Source organism: Malania oleifera, chromosome 4 (genome assembly GCF_029873635.1).
Source record: "Malania oleifera isolate guangnan ecotype guangnan chromosome 4, ASM2987363v1, whole genome shotgun sequence".
NCBI lineage: Eukaryota > Viridiplantae > Streptophyta > Magnoliopsida > Santalales > Ximeniaceae > Malania > Malania oleifera.
The window spans coordinates 124,187,423-124,199,841 of NC_080420.1; positions in this window are offsets into that span (position 1 = coordinate 124,187,423).

A 12,419-nucleotide genomic window follows, 5' to 3' on the forward strand; every position below is an offset into this window, starting at 1 on the left:
TAGCCTAACCTCCGTATGACTTGCTGATCAATACCCTGAAACTCAAAACTCCCAGTATTAAACATCAGTATTTTCATGCGTACATCAATTTCTATAACTACCATAAAGTCTAATTTGTCTTAAAAAGCCTTACCTCAACCCAGGGATGATTTCCAACTTCGTTTTCCCAACGATCCGTTCCGGTAAACTCATAGAGAACTTTGCCAGGAGCGTCGTGGTAGCCTCAAATCTTCGATCCGGCGTAAAACTAGCCCAAAATCGAAGAGAGAGAGAGTGTGTGAGGGCCGAAGAGGAGAGAGAGAGAGAGAGTGGAAAGGAAGCTTCAAATGAAATAAAAATCGGATTTTTAGTATTTATAGACAGCAGAATTCGTCGACGAGCCCAACCTTCATCGACGAGTTCTTCACAAATTTCGTCGACGAAATCCAGTCTTCGTCGACGAAATTCAGTTAGCTCAAAACCCCCCTCTCGGCATTTTCTCGTCAATGAGGCCCTGTGTTCGTTGACGAAATCCTTAAAGCCTTTGTCGACGAAACCCTGTGTTTGTCGACGAAGCTTGGCATCTTCCTTCTTTATTTTTGTTTCCATTCCCCTTTCTTTTATCATTTAAATTCCATTTTTAATTCGAGTCGTTACAGGATTTCTCTATTAATGTTCTGTTCATCCACTCTGCTATGCCGTTGTGTTGAGGCGAACCTTGCACAGTTCTTTCCATTTTGATACCATGCTCATAGCAGAATTTCTTGAACTCGGTGTCAACATACTCTCCACCGTCATCTGTTCTCAGCTTTTTGATTTTCAAACCAGTTTCGTTTTCTACCATCGCTTTCCAAATTCTAAAAGCATTAAAAACATCAGATTTATACTTCAGGAAGTAAACCCATACCTTCCGTGAATGATCATCGATAAACGTGACGAAGTAATGCTTTCCTCCTGTAGACGAAATGGTTGTTGGTCCCCATACATATGTATGGACTAGCTCAAGTCTCTCTTTCTTCAGGGTACTGATATTTGTCTGGAAACTAACTCTCTTCTGTTTCCCAAATATGCAATCCTCACATGTGTCAATCAGCACCGACTGTAAATCACTCAACTTACCTTTTGAGTGCATTACCTTGAGTCCCTTCTCACTTAGGTGTCCGAGTCGTTGATGCCATAAGTTGCTATCATCATTTCCTATAACAATTGTAATAAACATACATGTATCAAGAGTTACATAAAGAGTACCACTTTTTTTACCTCGAGCAATTGTCAATGCACCCTTCGAAATCTTCCATTCATCACCCATGAAAGATGTGCTATAGCCTTCATCTGCCAACTGACCAACTAAGATCAAATTCTTCCTCAGGTCTGGAATATACCTGACATCTCTTAGTTTCCAAACTGACCCATTCATTTTGATCTTTACAGTTCCCTTACCGGCAATGTCGCACGGTTGATCATTGCCTAGATAAACTTACCGAAATTACCTGATGTATATCCCTCTAGGCAATCTCTGCTGCAAATGGCATGGAATGAAGCTCCGGAGTCTAAGACCTAAGACTCCTGCTTGCTCTCAAAAGAGCAGATCAACATCTCATCATTCTCGGAAGCAATATTTGCTTCTGTCTTTGCCCTCATCTCGTACTCTTTCTTCTGACTTCTACACTGGTTCTTGTAATGACCAGTCTTTCCACAATTCCAGCACTCAATAACTTTTGTGCTCTGGGAACCTATGTCCTGCATATCTCTAGGATTTCTGGATTTAGACCGCCTGGACTTAGATTTGCCTCGGTTGTTTGATCGTCCATGCCTATTTCCTCTACCTCGACTCTCCATGTTCAAGGTTGAACTTGAAGTGAAGCCATGGTTCGATTGTATTCTTATTTCCTCCGTCAAAATCATGCTGACGACCTTATCGTATACAAGCTTCGATTTTCCTGCAGAGCTAATGATGACATTAATGACACCATTCCAACTTTTAGGCAACTAACTGAGAATCAGTAGGGCTCGAATCTCATTATCAAACGTTATCCCAACTGAGGCGAGTTGATTAGACAACTCATTGAAGTTATTCAAATGTCTGCTGAAACTCTCACCTGCAGACATGTTCATCGTAAATAGTCTTTTCATGAGATGTACCTTATTTGCGGCTGAAGGTTGCTCATACATATTAGAGAGTGCATCCATCAAAGATTTGGTGGATGTTATATGCTTGATATTGAACGCCACAGATTTCGACAACGTCATTCTGATGGCTCTGAGGGCTTTTCGATCAAGTAACTCCCATTCGTCCTTATTCATGGATGTTGGCTTATCCTTTAACGATAAGTGCAATTCCTTCCCAAACAAATAATCTTTTATCTGCATCTTCCAGAAATCGAAATTGTTTCCATTGAACATTTTGATTTTTGAGTTCTTTTCATTTGACATCTTGATTCACTTATCTAGAGATGGAATTAGCTCAAATGGATGGCGCGGTTGGATTTTTAATGATCAAAAACCCTAGAAATGGTTCAAGTCACTCGAAAAACGGACCAAAAACGACTCTGAAAAGCTCAGTCAAAGTTTGGTCAAACTTGCTAACGTGGCACCTGCTGATGTGGTACTGCCGTGGTAGGGTGGGCCTAGTGATGACGTGGCGGGGCGAGTCCACTGATGACGTGGCAGCTGACGTGGCAGGCTAGCCCACTGTTGGCGTGGCAATTGACGTGGCTCGGTTGGCGTGGCAGTTGACTCAGTAGCGCTGACGTGGTCGGTTCTGAGCGGTAAGTCAGATCCAGGTCAGGGATCGGATCTTGGGTTCACCCGGGTCTAAGTCACCTGCGAGGTCAGGTTTAGGAGTGAACCGGGTCGGGTCAAGACGGATCAGGCGAAGAAGACGCGTGCAATACCTTGAGCACGTGAAGGACTGGTTGCCAGGGTGTGCTCGACGTGTGGAGAGGCGTCTTCCTTGGGCAAGGCGCGTGAGCCTTCGTCTGAGCTCCGTTCGAGCTCCAACTTGCACGATTCTCTTCGTCTCGACGAGCTAAATGTGATGGTGGGCTCAAAACTTGGTTTCTAACCATTGGACAAAGCTGTGAATTTTGGGATCACTTCCGATCAGGCTTTTCTGCTCCAATCGGGCTCTGATACCACTTGTTAGGAACCTGTGAGCATCCAAATCAAAGTGACACCAAAGATTTAACGTGGTTCGGTCAATAACGACCTACGTCCAAGGAGCATACACCAAGTATTCACTATCGCCGGAAAATATTACAATTCTCTCTCTCTCTCTCTCTCTCTCTCTCTCTCTCTCTCTCTCTCTCTCTCTCTTCCTCCCTTCTTCCTCTCTGCTCTCTCTGAGCTTCTCTGTGCTCTCTTTGCACTGTGCTTTACATCTTCCACAACCCTCTATTTATAGGGCTTGGAAGTTAAATCATAATTAAATAAAATCAATACAAATGAAAGTTATAATAAAGGGATTAATGGAGAGATAAATTCCACCACGTTTCTGACTCAGCTCCAAGCTTGCAACGCGTCTCCAGTTGTTTCCTGACTGTCTTCTAGCTCCAGCTCTATTAGTAATTAAGGGTTGAAACCCTAAGGATAGTTTTTCATTTGATAGTGAAAATTGCACAAGGACTTTGTGAACGTAAACACATTGTTGAACCACGTAAATTCGTATTCTTCTTCTCCCTTTTGATCTTCTTTAATTTTTGTATTAATTGTGTGTGTGCGTGCATATAATGTTAGATTACGACTTTACCTAAAAGCTTAAGTTGTTTGGTTGTGGGCCAACAATGTATATCAAACTTTAACACTCCCCCGCACGTACACTCTGATAGCACTTGGAGAGATATACATATGATAAATAGCACCCATAATAAGGAATGCAATATTTTTATTTTTATTTTTAATTGCGGGCAACAAGACTAGAACCTAGGACCTCCTTGTAACCAACTTTGATACCACGTTAGATTACCACTTTATCTAAAAGGTTAAACTATTAGGTTGTGGGCCAACAATGCATATCAAGCTGTAACATATAATCTTAAGGTATAATATCACAACATCATGGTAAAAAATACTCGAGACTTTGACAAAGAAAAATCTTAGTTGAAGCAAGGGTGCTGGCAAGAAGATAGTATGAAAGAGAAAAATAAAACCTAAGATGGCATCACTTAAAAAGAAGCTAGAAATCACATGACAAGAAAAAGAAGGGGATCATATCTTTTAGAATCAAAGTGAGTCCAAATTTGATGTAGCATATAAGAAGATCCTTTAAGAAATTAACTACATAACCAAACTCATTTTGATTTTTGAAAAATTAAGCATCATTATATTATAAGGAGGCAAAATGGCCAAAATAATACAAGAGAAAAGAGTGTAGAGAGCAACTCAATCATTAAAAACAAAAGAGTAGGAAGAAAATCAAAACCCCTTAAGTCTTAACCCATTACAAATTAACAACTGTATTTAGCATAAAAAATTAGTAGATATTTTATCATAATTGAATCAGTTTGTTCTCTTATACAAACTCATTTTTTATTTTACTATATTTTTTATTTTAATGTAGTTAGTGTTTAGATCTGCACGATTGTAGAGCTAGTGATAAATAATTAAACGTTAGGCGTTTGTAGGTAGAGATCGGTATGAGAATAGAGATTGTTTAAAATTTATATATATATTTGAAGAAAACACGCAACATACTTAATATAATGTTTTATTAAATATTTATGATATGCATAGTGTGGATTATTACCTATTTGATAAAGAGTTGAAATTTCACCTGTTGACTACAAATGCCTCTTCTCTTAGCCCCATCACATTGCTTTTTTAGGAATCTATCTTTTGGATTTGGCTCCGAATAATCAATTAATTTTATTAAGTTAATGATCTTTAATACTCCACCTAATCCGCTTTCCTTTCCTCAATTATGCTGGCATGCAGTGAAGTTGTTTTTGTTCTACCTAAGTTAAATAAAAGAAGCCCAAAAAAAATTAAATAAAGGAAAAAAGAACCTCTTGAAATTGCCAATTCATGAACATCTCCACTACGTGTCAATTAAAGAACCTCTCTCTCTCAAAAAAAAAAAAAAAGAAGAAGAAGAAAATTTCACTTTCACATTGCTTCATCTGAGAAAATAAGAAGCTTCTCAGCGATGAAGTCTCTGCAGATTCTTCTTTTAATTAGTGTTCATTAATAATCAAACGTGGTTACAGCCAGAAGACATTTATGTATATAATTGTAACTTAAGAAACACGTACGTACCAGCTGCAGGTTGGGCTGGGGTAGCTTCAAAAAGCAAGCAATGTGGACATATGCATGGAATATCATGTTTCTTTATATATATATATTCATATTCATTCCTGGCCTATGCTTATGCGGTGTTTGGTTCAACAGTCTCAAGATTTTTTCAAGGTTGTAATCAGTGCTTTAATCAATTAGCATCTTCAACAGTTGGTAATCTAAGTGTTTCGTGATGATTTAACTCTTGTTGTTGATATTTAAGAAAAAGGGTTTTTAATTTTTGACAAACAGTACTCTATTTAACTTTAGTTATTACGGGTAGTTGGTTTTGAGCTCGCGTTTAGAGATGTTATAGAAGTTTCAATTTTGATTATAAAGAACTTTGTTTAGATTTCTTTGCCAATGATAGTTTATTCTTCAAAAAAAGATTTAAGAACCTTGACTATTGGCAACCACATAAGTTAAATCATTACAAAACATTCTGGTATGCAATAATGCAATGGAATGGAATGAAACTATTTTGTGCAATATATATATATATATATATTTACATGTTCAACATATAAATTTTTATTGCGTTCTATTACCACTCCTTTACAAAGGACCAAACACCGCATTAGAGTCCGTTTGGTTAGAGAGAAGCTTAGAGAAGATAAAAAAGAAGTAAGGTTCCCTTTGCTCCTCATGTCTGGATTACATAATACGAAGAGGAGAGAAGAGACATATATTTCTCCTGCAAATTAAGCAAAAACTAAGACAATGTTTGGTGCATTGATATGAAATGGATTGCAAGTAAAATAAAACGAAAAATTATATGACAAATGTATATAATTATAAAGAATGATTTCATTCTACTCAAGCTTGCTGAACAAATCAAAGGGAAACTCGCAAGGGACAAATTACTTTTTATGGTTCACTTTTTTTCTCTCCACTTTCTCTCTTACTATGTAAAATAAGATGGCGAAAACTAGTTTTCTTTTCTCTTTTGCTCTTATCATTTTCTCTTTTCTACACTTCTCCCCACCCAAACAGACTTCTTAAGAAGAATCATTTGACATTTAATAGTTAAGAGTTAGCAAACATCTAAATCTCGAAGGTACTAAAACGTTCGTGGTAATTTTTAAAAACTCTTTGAATCCCTAAATCAAACACACCCAAAGCTCCAAATTGTAGTATTTTTCTAATTGCAATAGCAACAATAATTATGGATTTGAGCAGTAATTGCCAATCACAAAAGCAAACACAACATAGGGTTAAAAGTGGAAGGTGGGTTAACTTTATATGCCAAAGTCGGCCTCTCATGAACAAAGTTTGAAGGGGAGATGCCTAAAAGCAAGACAGCTTGCAAGCTGTGGAGGCAGGTAGCTAGCTACCTTTCACCGATCAAAAAAGGGATTTGATTCTATGTTTTTGAAGATGTTCTTCTCAATCTATAAATCTATGAATAACCTTTTTCTCAAAACAAAAGTAGCATAGAAAGGACTAATTAGTTTAGTAATCTCTCTCTGCAATCAGAAGCTGCAGCCTACTTAATCTTGCTTGTGGTTACAATCATTGTTATTATTATTATTAGTATGCTTTTCTATTGTGTATGCGAATCATCCGAATGCAATGCATCCTGGCACTTCAAGAGAGCACTTAGCTTTGAGGTTTCTTTTGACCTCCTTTCTGCCCTTCCTATCTTTTAATCAAAATTTATAATCTCTCCTGCATTGCACCAAACAATCTGCCTTTAAATTTCTAAAGCTTAAACCAACCTAGCGTGTTATGCAATTGACAAATACAAAAAAAGCAATGCATGCACACATGCCATATAGCTAAAAACGTAAAAACGTAAAGCCCCAGTGCACAAGACTCCCACGCTATCTCAAAGAGGATAAGATGTACATAGTCTGACCTCTGCATACATTTAATTGAGGGGAGATATTGGCTGCTGTGCAACCAGAGATTTACTAATGTTCTACATTGGTAAGGTTGTCGCCGTGTGACCTGCAGCCTCTTGCAAAAATATAAGGTAAGGCTGTGTACTATAGATCCATTGTGGTCCGCCCCTTCTTCAGACCCCGCATGCGCAGGAGCTTTGTGCATCGGGCTGCCCTTTTTTTTTTATTACATTGGATAAGAAAAATTATTGTACAAAAGAGGGCAGGCTAGGAACTGAATGAAGAAAGAAAATTCAGCATGACAAGAGTTATTATTAGAGAGATATGATGTAGTTTAACTGAGGGAGTCAAAGGAGAAAGGGGTTAACTAAAGAGAATAACACTACTAACATTTACAAACATCAGTGATTCAGTAAATGAGAAGAATTATTACGAGACAAGCAAGGTTATATATGAATAAAAGCAGTGCATTGATATATGCATAACAGAGAAAAGGTGCTAATATTGAATGATATTTTAAGAAGAGGAGAAGGATGAAGGAAAGACCAGAAAGTTGGGAGTATAGTTGGACAGCATATCAAAGACTAGCTAGCCTCAATTCCTGGTTGGGTCAATTTCCTAAGCAGAGGACCACAGCTGATGTGCTTTTGCCCTAGGTTTACCAACATAGTGCCATCTCTCTCTTACCATGTCACTTCATTTGGTCTGAACCATACATACCCACCAAAGCCCCCAAACTCTACAGATTCCCCATTTATCCCCCCACCCCTTAAACTAAAGGGCACTGCCTATAAATTCAGGATGCACCCAAGAGAGAACAGCCCATACACAACCAAGCAAGCTAGCTAGTTAGCTCTACTTCCCAAGTAGTTCATCAATTCATTTTTCGTTTCTTGTCAACTTCAAACTAGAGTACTGATCAGCAGATAGCCATGGGAGGCAACAACAAACTGCAGAAGAAGTTCTCTGGCTTTTCTGTCTTCAACATCTTCAAATCATCAAACAGGACAAGGAAGGGGGGGAACTACAGTGCATGGGATGATGGGGTCGATGTGCGAAAAATATGGCCTAGCGATGAGGACAAGGCAGGTCCTCGTCAATGGGTGGCCGACCCCCGCATCGACAGGAGGGCCACAGCTTACATTGCCAACTTCAAAAGCCGCGTCTCAGAATCCGAACATCAAACCATTCGAGCTGAGTGAGCTGCTGGTCAGCGCTGGTCCATCGATTTGAACCCGGCGTTTCGAAAATGAATATTCGTTTATTATGCGTCCTCTGCACTGTATTTAGTAATCTTAAGGGTCTAGCGAAATTTCTAGCTTGTTTGTGTATTACAATAATGAAAGCACTAATATAGAGATTTGTTCTTGTTGGTTTCTACTTTGTGTATTGCCAAAGAAGACAACATCAATAATATAAAGATTTGTTCTTGCTCAGTCTGTTTCTTCTCCATTATATATGCACACCCAGTTCTGTTCTTGGTTTGACATGCATACCCACAAGAGTGATAACTTGGATTCGGTTTGATTTTTACAATCATAAATACATATAAATATACATATACACAGCTGAAACTGGTCTATATGAGACTACCCGTTGGCAATGAAACTGATTATATATATTTGCTTATGCTCAAGCCAATATACGTGTGTGTATAATTAATATATAAGGCTGTTCTAGGACCATCACAGCTATATAACTTTATGCAGTATTGGATTTGAAGTGTGTGATCTTATCAAGACCCAAGCTAAATATAAATTGGGATATAGTTATCTGGACTCATGCTGTCGAGCTACTATATATATATCATCATGAGTTTCTCACAACTATATGTATATAGTTGGCTGCAGATACGGAGCCTTTGGTGAAATTAAGCATTTAGTTTCTTAGAGATAGGGTAGGTATGGAGCATTAATTTTCTCAAAACTATACATATATGATTACTGTTGCAGTAGCTTGCCTGCACATATGGAGGCTTTCGTGATATTAAGCATTCTGTTTCTTAGAGAAAGGGCAGAATGGCCATGTTGGTACCAAATTATATTAAAGCAGTTTTTGAGCAGCAACTAGCAGCAACCAAGTTTAGTTTAAGTTATGAGTTCATCTTTTTTTTGTTGGCAGCCTGCAAGTGATCACATACTTCCAAAAACATGGAAAAGACAGAAGACTGTGAAGAGCATATATTTATTTTAACATGGGAATCTTCAATACTCTCATTCTCATTCCCATGAAAAAGGGTCAATATTGTTCCTTCCGCGGCCATTATTTTGTACCGTCACTTCAAAAAATGCAAATTATTGTTCTGTGTTCTTTGCTTTTTGAGGCTGGAGAGCAGTCTCTATTCCAACAACCCTCCCCTTTTTGTACTTCTCCTTTTCCTTTTTCTTCTGACACTAACCCATTTTTCCTCTAGTCCTTTTTCTTCCCCTCCCCCTTTCTTGTGTGGTACAATTATTAGTACGGTTAGTGGCCTTAACACAGAGAGGAGAAGAGAACATTAAGAGGAGACTACAAAAGCCAGCAGGCCATTGCATGTGAAGTTTCTCCATGTCCGACACACACGGAATATATAATGAACCAAACCAATTCACAAAGTTGGGTAAATGGGGGTTGGATTTACATACATTTGGCTTGATACACAAGCAACACAGAGATGAGGACAAACTAGTATTATTGGTTTCCTCACAAGTATAGTTTGAATTGCCCTTTGTATCAATAATTTCTGACTAATGCTGTCGGTCGAATCTCAGAAACTATTGGTGAGGATTGTTTTGAGAACCCCATTGAATAATATCATAAGATACCAATTCATACAAGTGAATGTGTAACTTGGCATCCTTGTCGCGAATAGCTGATATTTTTCAGCGTAAATAAAGTTTTGCTCTAGATCAATCTTCCTGGACCTAGGCCGCTTCCTTTGGTTAGCGCTTTAAATGAATCAAGTTGGAAATGACAATATTCTCCGTGGGTTTATGAACACTAAAGGTGCATTGTAATGTCGACTAGATGTGCAGCGCAAAATGCTTAACTATTCTTTTTTCACAAGCTTAACCATACAAGGTCCCTAAAGGACACCACCAACTAAACCCCAAACCCTCCTAAATTCACACTCGAACTTCCAACCTCTCCTTTACAGGATCACAGATTAGAGCTACAAGGCCATGCATATATCAATGTACAACTTTTTTTGTATATATTTAAACTTCGATTATTCAATTTCTTTAGTTTCTACTAAAATTAAAGAATCAAACCATTTGAACTGAAGTACAGCCTCAGTACTTGATTGATCGATGTAGCATAATGTGAACTAGATGGGTAAAAATTGCAGGAGTATATTACTCGAACAGTGTGATGCTGTCAAGATTCATGACAATATTGCAAATATGTATCAAAAAGCCAGCTCAAGTGCAGGTGAAATATTTTATATGCCATCAAAAGGAAGGTGAAAAATATTATATGTTATGGAAAAGCCTCATTAAATAAGAAGCCAAGGAAGGTGAAAAAGGAAAATTAAATTGAAGCACTAGATGACAACCCCACATCTAACTTGAGTAGTAATAATTGGAGATTCTCCCTTCTGTTTCACTCTTTCTTTCTCTCTGAGTCGTTCCTCTTCTTTGGAACAGTACTGATAGAGAAGGAAAAAAAAAAAGGAAAAACAAAGTAGAGGAAGTGATCACTAAGCATGCTAGTTTTAAAGCAAGTTGTGGAATTGGGTGGTGTCTGCTTTTTCTTCACAGCTGTATGCCTGTATTGAAGGATGATGACCATCTAAATTAGTAAAGGTTCTCCTTTTCTCAGATACCCTTTTGAGTTCCATGTGCTGCTGTGAAACTACTGATGGTTTTCAAGCCCACCAAATTCCCTCTTCTCTTTGATTCCAACCCCCTCTCTCCCTCCCACTCTGTTGTCCTGTCAGCTTAAACATTACTGACTGACCCTTAATTGATGATATGAGCTTGAAGCAGTTAAGAGTTTTTAGCTTCAGATATTTGTTGTGATGAAGAATTAATGTCTAATTGGGTTAACTAAACCTGCAACACTACCTGTACCTGTTAAGGCAAACAAATGAAAACAAACCCACAAAAGAACCAATGGAGATGAGGGAAAAAATCCAGATTCCTCCTGAACTTAAAAGTGTGTTAAACATATCTTTCACCGTAAATATCTTAGAAAGTGTTGTGAACAGCATACATTGGGTACTGTCAATTTCAAATATCTTGCTTGCTTGCTTGACAGCTAAGAAATTAAAGTTTAGGATTCTTGCTGTGGTTCGATGATTCAACGATCCTTCTTAATTGAGTATATATAGTATTAACAACTGTGATGCAAAAGTTAGGCTTCACATCCATCCCAAAATTTAGAAAGGGTATAAAATGCCAGACCCCTTCTTTTTTTATATACTTTAAACTAATGATAAAGATTGCTCCCACTGTTTGATCTAATATAATTTAAAAAGAAGATGGATTTGATGGTACTATAACAACAGCAACAATAATGATATTAAAGTGAATGGAAGAGACAGGAAGCGTAAACATTTGTATATGATCTCTTTAAAACCAAGCCAATCATAATCCACTGGTATATACCACTTTGCATTTGAATGTAAATAATTAGAAGGGCTGGTGGGTTGGAAGATAAAGGCATGGTTTGGTTCTTATCATGATGAACTTAAGATTATATGTAGTAATACTAGTACAGTATTGTATATTAACAATACATATCAACGGTTACATTAAACCGTTGACGGTCACATTTGTCCAGTGCAGATTTAAGTGACGAAAACATCATTGTTCTTACTGTTTCAATTTTTCTTTACTGTACAAAAGTAATATTAGTAATTAGTAATGAATTGGCTGCAAGCAACAAGATAGCCTAACGGCGAGGGCAAGCTCTCGAGTACAAAACTGTAAACTCGGGCATTTTAGGTTTGATTCTTTGTGAGATTGTACTTGTATTTAGATGGACTTATGTGGGGGAAGCAGGTTGCTGTGCTAGGTGTTTGAAGTTCTCTTATTGCCATGGAAGGACTGATTTTGATGACTTAGTGAAATTGATGTGTTCAAGTTTTGTTCAATGAAATTTGATTGCTTCATAAGTATACTACAGAATTCGCGCGACTCGTTTGATTCTTTTCCTGTAGTTTAGATTTTTAACTTTTCACATCAATGTGGGGACTTATGAAGAAAGATCGCCGATAAAAATTTGGTTGCACTCATTATAGGATTTGGGAAGGCAATCCTGCAAAAGATTGACTCTCTTATTTTTCTTTTTCAACTATTGTTGAACTGAGTTATAAGTCATCTCATGTATGTTTGTAATTTT